Source organism: Passer domesticus, chromosome Z, assembly GCF_036417665.1.
Source record: "Passer domesticus isolate bPasDom1 chromosome Z, bPasDom1.hap1, whole genome shotgun sequence".
NCBI classification, from domain to species: Eukaryota; Metazoa; Chordata; class Aves; order Passeriformes; family Passeridae; genus Passer; species Passer domesticus.
The window spans coordinates 80,379,825-80,394,931 of NC_087512.1; the positions used below are offsets into that span (position 1 = coordinate 80,379,825).

General features: G+C 39.4%; 1 long non-coding RNA gene across 1 annotated transcript; it reads right to left on the reverse strand.

The window, feature by feature from the left end:
* Positions 1-1,130: 1,130 nt before the first annotated feature.
* On the reverse strand, positions 1,131-6,375 carry LOC135290357 (uncharacterized). The gene is made up of 3 exons (XR_010353129.1): positions 6,153-6,375; positions 1,848-1,932; positions 1,131-1,346 (listed from the first exon to the last, which is right to left on the reverse strand). It is a non-coding gene; the product is annotated as an uncharacterized LOC135290357 (long non-coding RNA).
* Positions 6,376-15,107: the final 8,732 nt, after the last annotated feature.

Here is a 15,107-nt window from a genome sequence, read left to right on the forward strand (position 1 = left end):
CTGTGGTTTGAGGAATTAACCCATTGACTCTAGCAAATAATTTGAGTTGTGCAGGTTTTTTCAGCTAGGAAGATATCTATTCCTGTTTTAAAGACTATAAGATCTCACTTAATCCTTGGAAATTCTTATTTATTTAGTCTTGCTTTTTTTCATAAAATTGTGTGTTATTTCCAACCCACGTTTTTGTAGCTTTAAAAAAAGTACTTGATATCACAACATCTTTCAAGACATTAAGATATGCAAACTTTTGCTCTCATTGCTGTCATTCTAGGTTTTATGTAAAGAAAATGCTCTCATATTTTAATAAATTTTGGATGGTCCCACACATTTCTCCAATTAGAAGCTGCAAAAAAACCTCCTCTATCTTTGTACACACAAAATATAAGTGCATGCAGAATAAAGTAATTTATGACAAAATATTCTGCAAAAAAATGGGCTAGTTGGTGCCCCAGTCTCCAGTGGATTTTGAATTTTCATCCCTTTTAAGGTAATCTTGCATGTCAATTCCACTTCCCTGAAATGTTTAACACCTGGAATGACAAATTTTACCAGTAAAATTTATTACTTTATTACTTTATTTATTAGGAAGCTCCTAATAAATAGGAGCTAATGTACATCACAATCATTAATTAAAGATTTTATTTTCTGTACACTGGAGAGGCAGATTGAAAATAGAGTCAGTGAGATGTTTGGATGCAGGAGCATTGTCTATCTCTTCAGACAGAAATTATCCACTGCTTTTTGAGGATGTTAACTTCCTTTTTCCTATACTACATTTTTATTTTATTTTTAAAGCTCATTATAAACTTAGAAATGTAATTGTCCAAATTCTATTGCTACAAAGAAATTAGATACAAATTAAAGGCTGCTTTCTTTAGGTCAGCACTATGTTTTAACCTCCAGAGAGATTCCAATGGTGCTTATAAAACCCTTCATTTTTTTCAAATTCATGTAGAAATAGCAACCAGCTAGTAGAGGAAAAATTTAGAAAGCAGCTCCAGGTGGAGCTTTCTTTCTAAGGAAAAAAGCCATCTTTAATTCCATAAACAACAGTTTAAAAATCCAGCAGTAAGAATGAAAGACTATGAAATGAAAAAAAAAAAATACTAAAACAAACCAAAAAACCCCAACAAACCAAAGCAACGAGCCAAACAAAAAACCTCAAAGCCTTTAGTTTTGACTGATGTAAATAACTCAGTTCAGGAAAACTTCAACTCAGCTCAACTCCAGGAGAGCTACACGTTTGTACACCGCTGCTGATAAACTGGCACTGCTTCCCACATTATTTCATTTCCTTGTCTCATGTGATTTCTCATTAAATATTATTGTCCTCTTCTGGCACTTAGCTGTGATAACGTGAAAGCAATACAGATAAGAAATTCATTTGTTAAGGATGAGGAATTCTCCTAATTGGAAAGGAATATTCCAAAGAACAATGTTTTGTTGACGTGGGTTTAATATCTGACTGGTTTGATAAGGTAAATAAGACTCAGAACAGTTTAGACTGCCAAAATGCACGTTTCACAAAGGATGTGGTTGAATTCAGCTGAAGTTAATGAAACTCTACTTTTAATTTAAGAAAAAAAGAGGTCATTGCTCTTTAGCACATCAGATGTAATTGGCTGTAATCCACTTAAATGAGTAAGTATTGTTATGATATAAAGTATATTTGCCATCTATTTGCCAATGTATAATTCTCTTGGCCTGGAAAATTTTCAGTGTTCTAAAAATATGCTCCTCTATTAATAGCCAAATGGAATATGTCAAATTAAAGAAACAGAATTTTTATTGTTAATTAAATGTTTCTTGAGTTTTGATTCAAAAGTTTCCAAAAAAAAAAAACAAACCTGTAAAAAACTGTAGATCAAAAGTGAAGTTATCTGAGATATGAGCTATATTTCTTCCTGTTTCCCCATAATTTCCCCACCATAACTGTAATGAGTGAAAGAAAAAAAAAGAGAAGCATTGACTGATTAAAAAAAATTTTTTGCTATGCTCTACAAAATAAATTTTTTGTTTTATGACAAAACTCACCAAAAAATTTCTTTTCTGAAGCTGCCTCTTGTTAATTTTTTTTTAATGTGTTTCACTCAATTTAATTCTTCACACAGCCTATTGCAGTGTGAAGAATACTCGTGGAACTGAGATTTGATAACATAGTATTTTAATTTTCCACCAACATAGAATTGTCACATTTTCTTAGCCTTTAAAAAGCTTTCTATATGAAATGACAGTTATTGATGGTTCAGATACATAATTTTAAAGTTTAGCTCTATGTTTCTTTTCAAGCCTGACTTGTTCACTAGAAATAAGTTACAACTTTGCAATATTAAATGATTAAAAAATGAAATTACTTTCAAGCCCTTTTTTCTAAAAGTCATTAAGTTAAGAAATTACATTATTCTAAGTACATTTTTCTGCTCTAGCAGTGGAAAGAATTTTTTTAAATGCGCTAGAAAATCTAAATATATATTTGTAATAAAATTTAGCAAACCAAGGTTTGCTAAGACAAGAAAACAAAAGACATAGATCTCCATGTATAAACACATGATTTTTAGATGAGCATTAATACCTAATAAGTGCAGAATTTAAACAGCAAATATTTCCATCAGAATATACAAAATCTTCAGACTGTTGGTGAAAACAAGACTTGGGAGTGGGAAACCACAAATTAGTGAATTCTGCAGTGAACAACAGTATTGTGTGAATGAAGAACAAGAAAAATTAATTTAACCTGTGCTGCTAATCAAGGTGAATGAACAGGCAGGAGTGTGAGATACACAGCCTGGGGAAATAAAACCACTGCACCTGGGGAGGCTTTCCATGCAGGCAGCAAAGTCTGGCCCTGCAAGGCAGCAGCCCTTTCCACAGCACACTTGTTTATCAGTATGCTACAGCTTCTGATGCACAATGAAATTTTTGGTTAAACTCATTGGAGTCATTGTGGAGACCCGTGAAAATGTCAAAATAAGCACTTGTTCATCAGCATGGAGAGCACCTCTCAACAGGCTGCACCATTCAGAGTTGGTTGCTATGATGATTTAACCCTATGCTAATGGAAAAAGTCTTCTCAAGTAGACTGAAGGGGACTTTTTTTGTCATAAATCCAGACTTAGATATTACCAAAGAGCTGATTTTCTTCTTCCAAGGAACAGTTTTCCTGTTGGCCGGATGCTTCATACTTTTACACTATTTGAGGCAATATTTGAGGCAGTGGCAGCACCCCAGGCCTTATGTATTGAAGGAACTATGTCCTTGCAGAGGGGATAGCAAAACACCTTTTCCATGACCTTCAAGAAAACAGCAATATTATCCCTGGAATACGACTGTACATAAGTAGACCTATATTTTTTTAAAAATCCCCTTCATATCTAAGACTGAACAAGAAGAACAAAATAAAAGAAAATGAATTTTTTGTTTGTTTTGAACTTTTCAAGTTTTAGCCTAGGTTACACTTATCTGTAGGGCTGTGATGGGTTAACCCTGGCTGGATGCTGGGTGCCCAAAAAAGCTGAAAAATGTGCTTGAAAGCTGCTTCAGGCTGTGGCTGTACACAATAACTGATTTTTTAAAAAAATCACACTAATGTACCGTCAATATTGAAAACCTTTTTTTCCTCTCAGTAGCTTTCTTCTACACTTAGTGACAGATATATCCAGAAGCCTATCTTTGTAAAAAATTAGCAGTGAAAACAGAATGTTACTCCCCACCTTCAAGAGCTGAGGCACTGTAGAGTGCTGCACGTTTCTTCTGGGCTCAGAGTGATGATTTGGAGTAGGTGGCTGTGCAAATGTTAGAAAGATGAGTGGTTTGGGAAGCTTTTGGTCTATTGAAGTTGTGGTTTGGGTACAGAGAAGAGTTATGCTGTGTGATAATGAGCAGAACTCCACAAAGTTGTTGCAGGCAAAGCTTGCACAAATTTAAGAGCAAATGGTGATGCTTTGAAAATATTTGGTATCCTGAAACCCAAAGGTAGAGATACTGAAGCGATGGGGGGGTTTTGGTTTTGTTTTTTTGGATTTTCCTGCATATTTTAATTGTACATGGCTCCCCAGAACTGTTTTGTCTGCACCAGTGGTTGATGATTAGAGGTTTTCCCCTCTTTTTCAAGAGATTCGACAGTGCTCTCAAAAGAGTTCGGAAAGGTAAATTCTCTTTATAGGGCCAGGAATGGGAAGCAGGTTTCTATTCTCCTTGTGGGAAGAGCAATGATCATAGCTATGGTTCATCCATCTTAAATCACAACATGGCCCTCGCAGAAGGAAAAACTTATCACCTATAAAGTTTATTAGTAAATTCTCTTTATTTTCTGTTAGATTGGTGAACAAGGCTTGGAGGAATAATAGAAACCTTAAGCATGATTATTAACATGTGAAGAGCTGCTTGCATATTTAATTTTAAATGAAAAGTGTTTTTATTCTGTACTAGTTTGAGTGCAGGTTGTGTTACTGGATCAGAGGAAATCTGCCTGTTCTGCTGGCCTGCATTAGTAGTATGAGGATTTTCCTGCTCCTGGTGTCCTGTAAAGCTCAAAGCCCTTCATTTTCCTGCCCTGACTGTAATGTGAGGCTCCTGCTTTTTGCAGAAATGCAGCACCACCACACCTGCCTGTGAGATGCTGCTGATAGCAGCAGGGTTCAAGCAGGTCCCCTGAGGTCCACAAGTGCTCAGCGAGGGCAAAGCATTAGAAAATGAACAAGCTGATGTACTTTTAGAGGTCTCTGATGCCTAATTATTTCAACTGATGTCACTCTCACAGTTAATACTGGAAGAAGTTAACCAAAGTTAATTAACATGTGCTTTGGCAGTCTGCTCAGTTTAATTATTCTGCTGCATTCTGTTAGGGCAGACTATCCAGATAGTAATGCTGATAAAAATTCCTTGTAAAATTGCTATCTTGGCTGAGGGCTCTGTACCATGAGTGATTGCTCTTGTGCCCTGGCTGCTGAGTGGTGCATTTTTTATGAGTTACCAGCAGACTCTGTGTCTAGAGATATGTCTGCCAAGGAAAATAATGGGTTAAATAATACTGGGATATGAGGAAAGGGACCAGAAGGGTATAAGATCCATTTCAACCCAAACCGTTCTGTGATTATTTAATTGTCTGATCTTGATTCTTACAGCTGAAAGAAAAAAACCCCACCAATATTTCACACCTTATAGACAAACCAATTGGAAGAAAGTGATGTTTTAATGACACAGTACTCTGTTTAGAGTTTCAGGAGGTCCTTTACGCCATCAGCCTACTCAATTGGCATTTTTACACTACTCAGAAGAGTCTCACTTTTTGAAGAAAAAAAAGGAGAGACTACATCTGGAACACTATATGTGCACAGGTTAGAGCAAGAGGGGCTAACATGGTTGTGAAAGTATGACCAAGAAATAACAGCTGGTTTTGTTTCTTTGTTTGTTTTTGTGGGGGGTTTTTTGTTTGTGTTTGGGGTTTTTTTGTTTGTTTTTTTTGGGGAGGGGGTTTTTTGGATGATTGGTTGGTTTGGTTTTTTTTCTTTGATTGATTGGTTTTCTTGTTTCATTTTTGGTGGTTTGTTTGTTTGGTTTTTTCTGTTTTTTCCCTGTTTGTTTTTGTTTTATTTTATTTTAGTTTAGTTGAGGTTTTTTGGGTTTTGGTTTGGTTGTTTGATTTGGTTTTTGGGTTTTTTAATGATATAAGCTGACATTCATCTTTTCGGTATGGTTTCTTCACAAAGGTGGAAATTCAGAGCAATTCAGTTTTTTGCCAGCCTTAGAGGAAAAAAAGTTAAAATTTGCATTTCTTTTTTCCACCTGTAAACAGCCCACAAAGAATGTTTTCAACAAATGAAACCAAATTACATAAAAGTATAACAGAAACAAACCACAAAAAAAAAAGAAAAAAAAAAAAGGGGGGTTTTCTGTTTCTTCTGGGTCACACTGTACAGATTGTCCTGAGCTGAGTTTCTGATTTTGCTTTCACTGATGTGAATGAAAACCCTTGACATCTTAGCCTTCCACCTGAAGACTCCTCAGGAACTACACCCCTCCTCAGGGCAGACAGTGTGCTTCTGTGACACAATCGTGGAAACTCACCATCACGAAAACTGCTCTATTTAGACCAAAAAAGACTGCAAGATTTGTGAGGAAATAAAAGTGAACTGTATAACAAAAAACTTTACCTGGCTGAATAAACACTTCCAAGCTCTGTGTTTCAGCAGTTAGGGTTTTGAGGGTTAATAAGTGTTGATTGAAACCTTCAGCATTGATCAGTGTTCTGTTTTCCAGTGGGAAATGTAGAATTTTTTAACTGAAAAGATGGCTTGGCTGTGTATGTCAGAATTTTCTCAGTCTCTCCTGACATCCAAGCTGAAGTGATAATTTTTTTGACTTGCTGTCCCCCACCCCCCCACCAAAAAAAAAAAAAAAAATTTGGATATCTAGCAGCGTGCCTGCATGAGCAAGTTTGCATGCAAAGTGGAGGACAGAATTCCACATGGTGCTAAGACAAAACTATTCTGTGTTTTACAACAGAATAATGCCAGGGAGGAAGTTAAACCTTCTGCAGTTGTTATGTGACAACCTTCCAACAGCTGAAAATCCTGCAAATTTAGGGGATGACCAAAACAATTGATTTAAAACCAGGGTACAGATGGAAGTGGAAGGATATTCACCACTCTGTGGATCTGATTTGGGAGATGATTTATGGTCTGCAGCCTTGAAGTCTAACAGAGCTTTCACGTCCAAAGAGCTGTCAGGGAAGTGGTCTCACACCTTGCACATCCCAGTGCTGAGGCAGGAGCAGAGTTTGCAGCTGGACACAGAAAAGATTACAAAACATTGTGGGTTAAACCCAGCCCTTCTTTCTCAGGCACAAAAATGTTCTTTCAAGGCCCTTCTTCCTGCCTTATAAAACTCTTTGAAATTCCCCACCAACCGAACCTGTGGCAGCTGCAAAGGAGTTCTGGAGCATTTCAGCTCTCTTTCTCACTCATAATGCCCTCATCAACTGAGCTTGTACCTCAACAATTGAAATGAATTTTCCTTTTCTTCACATTCAGATACTTTTTTCCATCTGGCATCCACTGCAATCTTGTTTTCCTTGTTGCCCATTAACACAACACATTAGGAAAACCTCTGGGTACCTTTAGGAAACAAGTATTGATTTACAAACTTCTATGGAAGAAAAAAATTGTTTCTTCCTAAGAAAATGATCTCCTCTGAGAGGTCAGAGTGTTTTGACAAGGAACTGATGGATAACCTTGTTCTGCTCTAACAATTACATTCTAAAAAGCCTCTCACTGATTAAAACATGATTATTCTGTTTTGGATTTGGGGCTGCCACATGTCTCTTATCCAGCCCTTGCAACAGAGCCATTGAAAGTCAACATAAATACCCTTGTAAGTGTGAGAAGAACACAGTTGTAAATTTCCTTTGGGTCAAAAAGATTAATTTGTTCTATTAATTAGCATTCAGGCCGCTGAGATTTAAATACTACTTGTGGAATGCTAAGCAAAATAGTCTACAAGGATCTAATATCTACTTTGTTCTACTTGATTAAACACAACACAAGTGCCACTGGACCTCTTGGAACTACATAATATACTTTTATACCCAGATGTCCCAGTTTCTCCTTCATTTGCATTTACTCAGACTTTTAAACTGCAGTACTTGCTATCAAATCTCCCATGCAGAGAGAAAGTCTAAAAGAAATCGGCTTTCTTCAGCCCAGTGCTTTTTTCCCTTTTTATTTTCCTTTTTTTTTTCTTTTCCTTTATTTTTTCTTTTCCTTTATTTTTTCTTTATTCCTTCCCAACCTTCCTGTAGAGCAAAAATTTCCAATTAACATCAGGAAGAACTGATAAACTGTAGACTGCTTTTATTTCTATCCAAATATATCTACATCTGAGATATCTATTTGCATATATATAGTTATATTTGTGTATATATATTATTATATATATGCACATATATGTATAATTGATTGAGTAAGTAGATTTTGTCTGCTAATTCACATTGAGAATCCCACAGTCACAAGCTCTTCTTGCCATGCTCTAAGCATTTTATCCACTGGAAATGTATCATTGAATGACTTTTTTTAAACTTCTCATGAAATATTAAATAAAGTAATTTTAATCATCTTTTTCTTGTGTAAAACACAATGCCTCCTACTATGACAAATCCTTTTATTGCTTTCTCTACTTTGAAAAAAAAAAAAGTCAACATTTCACCTTCAGCTTCATCATCTTTCATTAGCATATAATATAGTCAATCACTTTAATTGTTTATTTTTTAGTTGCATGCCATAAATAAGATCAGGTAAATCCTTATTGCTTTTTTAAGGGTTTTTTGGCCCTTAAAATTCCAGCCGGTCTACCAATATCTGCCCTACTTTATTCAGACTCCTAAATCCAACATCATCCCTTTTTAACAGCTTGTGAATGGATTCCTGGGAACACATTAAATAGGCCAAAGGTGTGAGGTGAGTCCCGGGGCAAGAAACTGAAATAACAAAGGTCTGAGCTGGGGGAGAACATCCCTGCTGACAGAACTAACCAGGCTATGACAAAATAAGTGTAAAGTGCCAAAATTATTGAAATGTGTTATATTTGGAGAGTGGAAAAAGGTGGTGTGCCTATAAATTCTTGTGAGGTTTTACTATCAAGGCTGTATTTATGTATTTTCATGGACATGTGCATCAGCATTCCATGCAGAAAAAAAAAAGAAATATTTTCCTTAAGAATACATTTTTTAGTTTGTCTTTGTTAGTCACAATCCATAACTTTGGAAAGTGTAACTTGAAACACTACAGAAACAAAACAAAATAAAATTAATGGTTAAATGAAACTGAAAGGTGAGCCCCTCGTCTACTGAAAACTGAATTTGTCAGTGAAGAATGTAATCACTGCTAAGTAATCCAGGTTTCACATGTATTAGAACATTTTAAAAAATCTTCTCATTTAATTAGCAAATCCTTCATTTCAACCTGAGTAGGAAGCAATTCAGAGAAAATTATAGTGTGTATATTACATAGATCAGTTCTTAATCTTAATCAAAAATGTCCTTGAAGATGTACTCACAAAGACTCAATATCAATGTTGTACTAGTTTCAAGAGCTGAAAGCTAATCTGGGCAAGATCCCAGCTGGTCAAAATAGGTACAGCTCTACACAGTCCAGCTTGGGATAAAATATTTATGAAGATCTGAGAGACCAATATGTTGCTCTCCATGGACCAATGCCTAATTATCTGCGTGATCAGGCATGAAAATCTTACTATACTCACCAAAAATCACCAATGTCTTTTTGGCCTTTGAAAGTCACAGACTTTGCACAACTGTATTTGTTAGGTGTAAGTTCTTCTTTCAAGTGCAAAAAAAATAAAAAAAAAATGCACCTAAAGAAGATTTCAATTTTTTTTCTTAGCTGTACATATTTTGTGAATTTTCATTTCCGCAACAGCAGTGTGATTAGTCTACTGATCTTTTCATTTTGCTTGGAAGAGACAGCAAAACCAGGGAAATGTTGTTTATTGATGTATTGCTATCATTGCTGCAGTGACAGCTTTAGTCATACTCTATGTGAGAAAGTCATTAGCCAAATGGAAATCTGAGGCCAGAAAGCATTCCTGATGTTCGATGAGATAGCTCAGTTATTTGAAAAACAGTGTGTATTTCATCACAAAAGCCTCAGATTCTTTACCAGGATAATTTATTTTTCAGACTTTAGAATTCAAAGTAGTGCCACCAAAAGCCTTCCAATTGCTTCTTAATATTTAAATGGATTGTGGTGGTCCATTTTTTCCATCCAGGTCTCTGCACCTGCAGCAAACCTGTGGTGTTTGGACACTTTCATATCCACAGAGATCCAGTTTCATTTTCTAACCTTGGTTTTCTACTTGTGCAAAAGCAGAGAACCAGACTGTAACATTTTACAGCCTGCTGCAATTGAAGACTTTGAGTGTTAATCTACAGCAGTCTAAAATTAATCTGGAACAAAAATTAGCTCTCGATGTTCTGTGCTGATACAACCAACATGGAGTACCTCTTCTGAGTGGTACTGGTACTAAATTAATTGTGTTATTCTGTTTTCTGAATATCTGAGAAAGCCTTTCTACCCCAGTAACCTCATCAGTTCTGTCTTCCTTTGCAAAACTGCAGGTTTAAATGTCATAAATTTTAATGTGGAAATCCTCCCTTCCTTTCATTCCAGCATTTCAATGCAACTTATCTTGAACAAAATTGCTTGGCAATGGATTGTATTTAAATTGAAATTGAAAACATAATTAAAAAAAAACCTGCAAAAAAATCCCTCACAAAAAAAAAAACCAACAACTTTTATCAAAACAGTTCTTTGAGGCCCACAAACTTTTTAGTCTAAATGTAATAGAGAAATAGTTTCTGATTATCATTTTCCTTTAAGGTTTAATTACTCCTCAACCAATTTCTCTTTTTTGTTTCCATGTTTTCTGTCAATTTTAATATCTTTGCTAGAAGCACTGTACACACTTTACTTTCTTACTCCAAACACACGCATATGACTTGTATATTTGTACTAAAGGGTTGAATACCTTTCCAATGATCCAACCACTAGAATTTGCATTTTCCATCAAGGTTTAGAAAAATTGTAGTGTAGAAGAATTTTTTTTTGTGATTATGAACTTTGCATCATTCTGCATTAGAAAATTATCAAGTTCCCTGACATCCTTTCATATATTCATTAAAACCCGTATTTAAAAACTTTCAAGATTTTTGATAAGAGAATAAAAACATTAATCTGTCACAACACAAAGACTGTGCATGGGAAAATTCTTGTGAATTCTCAATAATGACTAAAAATTTCTTCCAGTGTGGTGTTCTTCCTTGTTCAAAAAAAATTCAGGAACTTCATTTCAGACATGCTCCTGGGCTTTCTGGCTGTTTGCAAGGAATATCATGCTATAAAATATTAATGTTTATGTTAGAGGTCCTTAGCAAAACAGATTAAAGACTAAAGCATCAGGCAACATAAGAAGCTTAGGGTCTTATCCTTCAGAAAGCAGATGTTGGCGTGCCAAAGCTCAGACTCTCACACTCCCAGGGCCCACTGATCTTTCAGGCAGACCTAATGCTTTGGTATCAGCCAAGAGACTGGAAAAAACATTTTTCCCCCAAGCTCTTCATCCCCATTTCACTCATGAGGTGCAAAAACCAATTTATGATTGTGAATAAGCGTACACAAGTACACTTTTCTCTGGGTAAAGCCCTGGCTGATGGCCGGGCCCAAAGAGAGGTGGGGATTGTGGATCATCACTTCTGGTGTTCCCAGCACTGGGCCCAGTTCTGTTCAATATCTTTAGTGATATTCAAATTGATAATATCTGGTTGAGGAAATCAAGTCTTCCCTCAGTGAGCTGGTGGATGACACCAATTTGGGTGGAAGTATTGATCTGCTGCATGCCAGGAAGGTTCTAGAGAGGGACCAGGACGGGCTGGAGCATGGCCGAGGCCAGCGGTGTGAGGGCCAACAAGGCCAAGTGCCAGGTCCTGCCTTGTGTCACACCAGCTCCCTGAATTCCAGGGTGGGACACAGGGGCTGGGAAGCTGGGACAGAGCCCAGGGGTGCCCAGGCGGCCAAGAGCCGATGGCCCCTGGGCTGTGCCAGCCGTGGGTGGCAGCGGGAGCGGGGCAGTGCCCGGCCCTGTGCTGGCCCTGCTGAGGCCACAGCTCCAGTGCTGGGTCACCTCTGGGCCCTCACACGGGGAATGGAGGGGCTGGAGCGGGGCCAGGGAAGGGAACGGAGCTGGGAAGGGAATGGAGCCCAGGAGAGGCTGAGGGAGCTGGGAAGGGAATGGAGCCCCAGGAGAGGCTGAGGGAGCTGGGAAGGGAATGGAGCCCCAGGAGAGGCTGAGGGAGCTGGGAAGGGAATGGAGCCCCAGGAGAGGCTGAGGGAGCTGGGAAGGGAATGGAGCCCCAGGAGAGGCTGAGGGAGCTGGGAAGGGGCTGAGCCTGGAGCAAAGGAGGCTCAGGGGCCCTTGTGGCTCTGCACAGCTCCTGCCAGGAGGGCACAGCCGGGGGGTCGGGCTGTGCTCCCAGGAACAGGGACAGGAGCAGAGGGAACGGCCTCAGGCTGGGCCAGGGCAGGCTCAGGGTGGGCACAGCAGGAATTTCCCTATGGAAAGAGGGCTCAGGAACTGCCCTGGCACTGCCCAGGGGGTCTGGAGTGCCCATCCCTGGAGGTGTCACCTGGCAGTGGCACTCAGAGCCCTGGGCTGGGGACAAGGTGGGGATGGGGCCCAGCTGGGACTCCATGGGCAGGGAGGGATTTTCCAGCCTCTAGGATTCTGAGGTATATAACATATCAAAACACACCAAACTGCAGGTATGTGCTGGACACCACATGTTTCTGTGCTGGTTTCACCTGTAGTTGTGAAGGTATCACCAGTAGTTTCCACAGACATAGCTGAGTAAAATGAGAATGTGCTACCATCAAACCAGGAGCCTGCTACCTCATATGAACGCAAGTCAGAGTCTCCCAAACCCACCTTAACCAGTCACCCATCAATGCAAATTTCTTCAAAGCAGGTTTTGAAGGCCAGTATCCTAACAGCAGACTTCAACACATCTCTTTTTTCTTTTCTTTTCTTTTCTTTTCTTTTCTTTTCTTTTCTTTTCTTTTCTTTTCTTTTCTTTTCTTTTCTTTTCTTTTCTTTTCTTTTCTTTTCTTTTCTTTTCTTTTCTTTTCTTTTCTTTTCTTTTCTTTTCTTTTCTTTTCTTTTCTTTTCTTTTCTTTTCTTTTCTTCTTTTCTACCTCAAAATCATTTGTAAGAACCTTCTGAAGAAGCTGACACTGCAAACAGATATCTACCCAATGTAGTAGGGTCTATCTGCTGTTATGCATTAGCAATAGATTTTCTTCAAATACATTTGGCCTAGAGCCTAAATTCTATGTTTACATACTGGTCAATGTTTACATAACCACCTTTCTTAGGTTATTTTTTTTCTCTGAACTATTTTCCACAAGATAAAAGCTCTCTAGAGCGAAAATTACAATTTTACTACTGTCATCCATTTTCATTACTGTCACTTTCAGAAATAATTGAAGGAAACTACTAAAGAAGATGTACAGAATATCTTAGTTGCTGCTTCTGTGAATACATTTTAATCATTTCATGGGAAAAGACACTTTGCAGACTACATTTACAAAGCCTAATTTTATTAGGGTACATTAAGAACTGGCTAATTTTGTGAAACTTGTACGAATTGTTAATTCACTGCTTTATGCCAACTTATAAAATTAGTAAACATTTCTTAGAATTTACAAGGAAAAAAAATAATGGGATGATGTCAGTGCTGTTAAAATTTGAGGTTGTTAAGAAATATGTTTGGAGAAAGAAAAATAATGCTTTGCTGGTAAAATAAAAGTCAGGGTAAAATTTGTCTGGCACTTTCTCTGTGCTTTAGAGAACGCCCTTTTAACATTCCTTATAATTGGCTTATTACATGACTTATATTTTCTTAATAGTCAAACTCCTTTCATTCCCCACAATAACAGAAAAGCCATGTATGAATTATAAAGAGTCAAAATCACCTTCAAGAAAAACTGTGCAATCCTGCTGATTTCAGAAGTAGCTGCAAAAACCAGCTTGGCCAGTCATTGTGAACACAATTTAATTTTGACTCAATAAAAGAAAGAAAATTCCTAGAACCTTGGCAGGAGGGTGGTGAGTTGAACTAGTTTCAAACAAAAATGTCAAGGCTGTCAAAAGTATGAGCTTAAGTTCATTTTTATTGTAATCTTACAGCAAAGACAAGCAAGAGTTTTGTTTTTTGTTTCAGACCTCGAGGACGTTCAGTGTTGGGAACAGTGGCACATTTAATATCAAACATGTCTTGCCTTACAGCACTGGTATTTGCCCAAATCTGCTTTTTATTAGAGTTTGGGTGCCCTATAGGGTTGAAAAGTCTTTATGTGGTTAAAATATTTGCCTTGGGACCCATAGGAAACCTTGGATTAATGAAAATAAAAATGAATGATAAAAACTTCATCAAAATATCACCATCTCAAAAAAAGTCTTGACCTAAATGAAGAAGCAAATGTTTCATTCTGGCCAATCAATTTTTTTCTCAGCTCTGTAGCACAGGGCTACTACTTAATCAGTCATCCTCTGACAAAGAGCATTTTGAAATTTCTTATTAGGACAGAGATGCAGGGGCTGTCAAGTTAACATCCATGAATTTCCCCTAAGTTTCCTAAAGCAGTAGCACAGCACAGAAAGAGCTGTTTGCAAGTGTGCACACAATGATGGGATGGCATCCAGAGGGACCTGGACACCCCCAGGGGATCCCATGGGGATCTCAGGAGGTGCTGGCCCCGGGTCAGGGCAGCCTTGGGATGGATCCAGGCTGGGCTGAGCAGAGGGAGCAGCCCTGGAGGAGCCCTGGGGGTGCTGTGGGGCAGGGCTGGGACCCCAAAGCTGGGCTGGGACCCCAAAGCTGGGCTGGGCTGGGCTGGGACCCCAAAGCTGGGCTGTGCTGGGACCCCAAAGCTGGGCTGGGCTGGGACCCCAAAGCTGGGCTGGGCTGGGCTGGGACCCCAAAGCTGGGCTGGGCTGGGCTGGGACCCCAAAGCTGGGCTGGCCGAGCCCAGAGCCCAGAGGCCTGTGCTGGGCCCAGCCCCGCGGGGGCAGCAGGGCAGGGGGGATTCTGCCCCTCTCCCCTCAGCCAGAGCCCACCTGCAGAGCTGCCCCAGCCCTGGGCCAGCCCAGCAAGGAGCTGGAGCTGCTGCAGCCAGGCCGGAGGAGGCTCCAGGCTGGGCAGAGCACGGAGCAGCTCTGCTGGCAGCAAAGGCTGGCACAGCTGCCATTGCTCAGCCGGGCAGGAGAAGCTTTGGGCTGAGCTCAGGGCGGCCTTGCAGGGCCTGCAGGGGCTGCAGGGAAGATGGACACAGACAATTGCCAAGGGCTGCAGGGACAGCACCCAGGGAATGGCTGCCAGGGCCAGAGGGCAGGGCTGGCTGGCATCTTGGCAATGGGAATTGTTCCCTGGCAGGGTGGGCAGGGCTGGCACAGGGTGCCCAGAGCAGCTGGGGCTGCCCCTGGATCCCTGGCAGTGCCCAAGGCCAGGCTGGACACTGGGGCTGGAGCAGCCTGGCACAGGG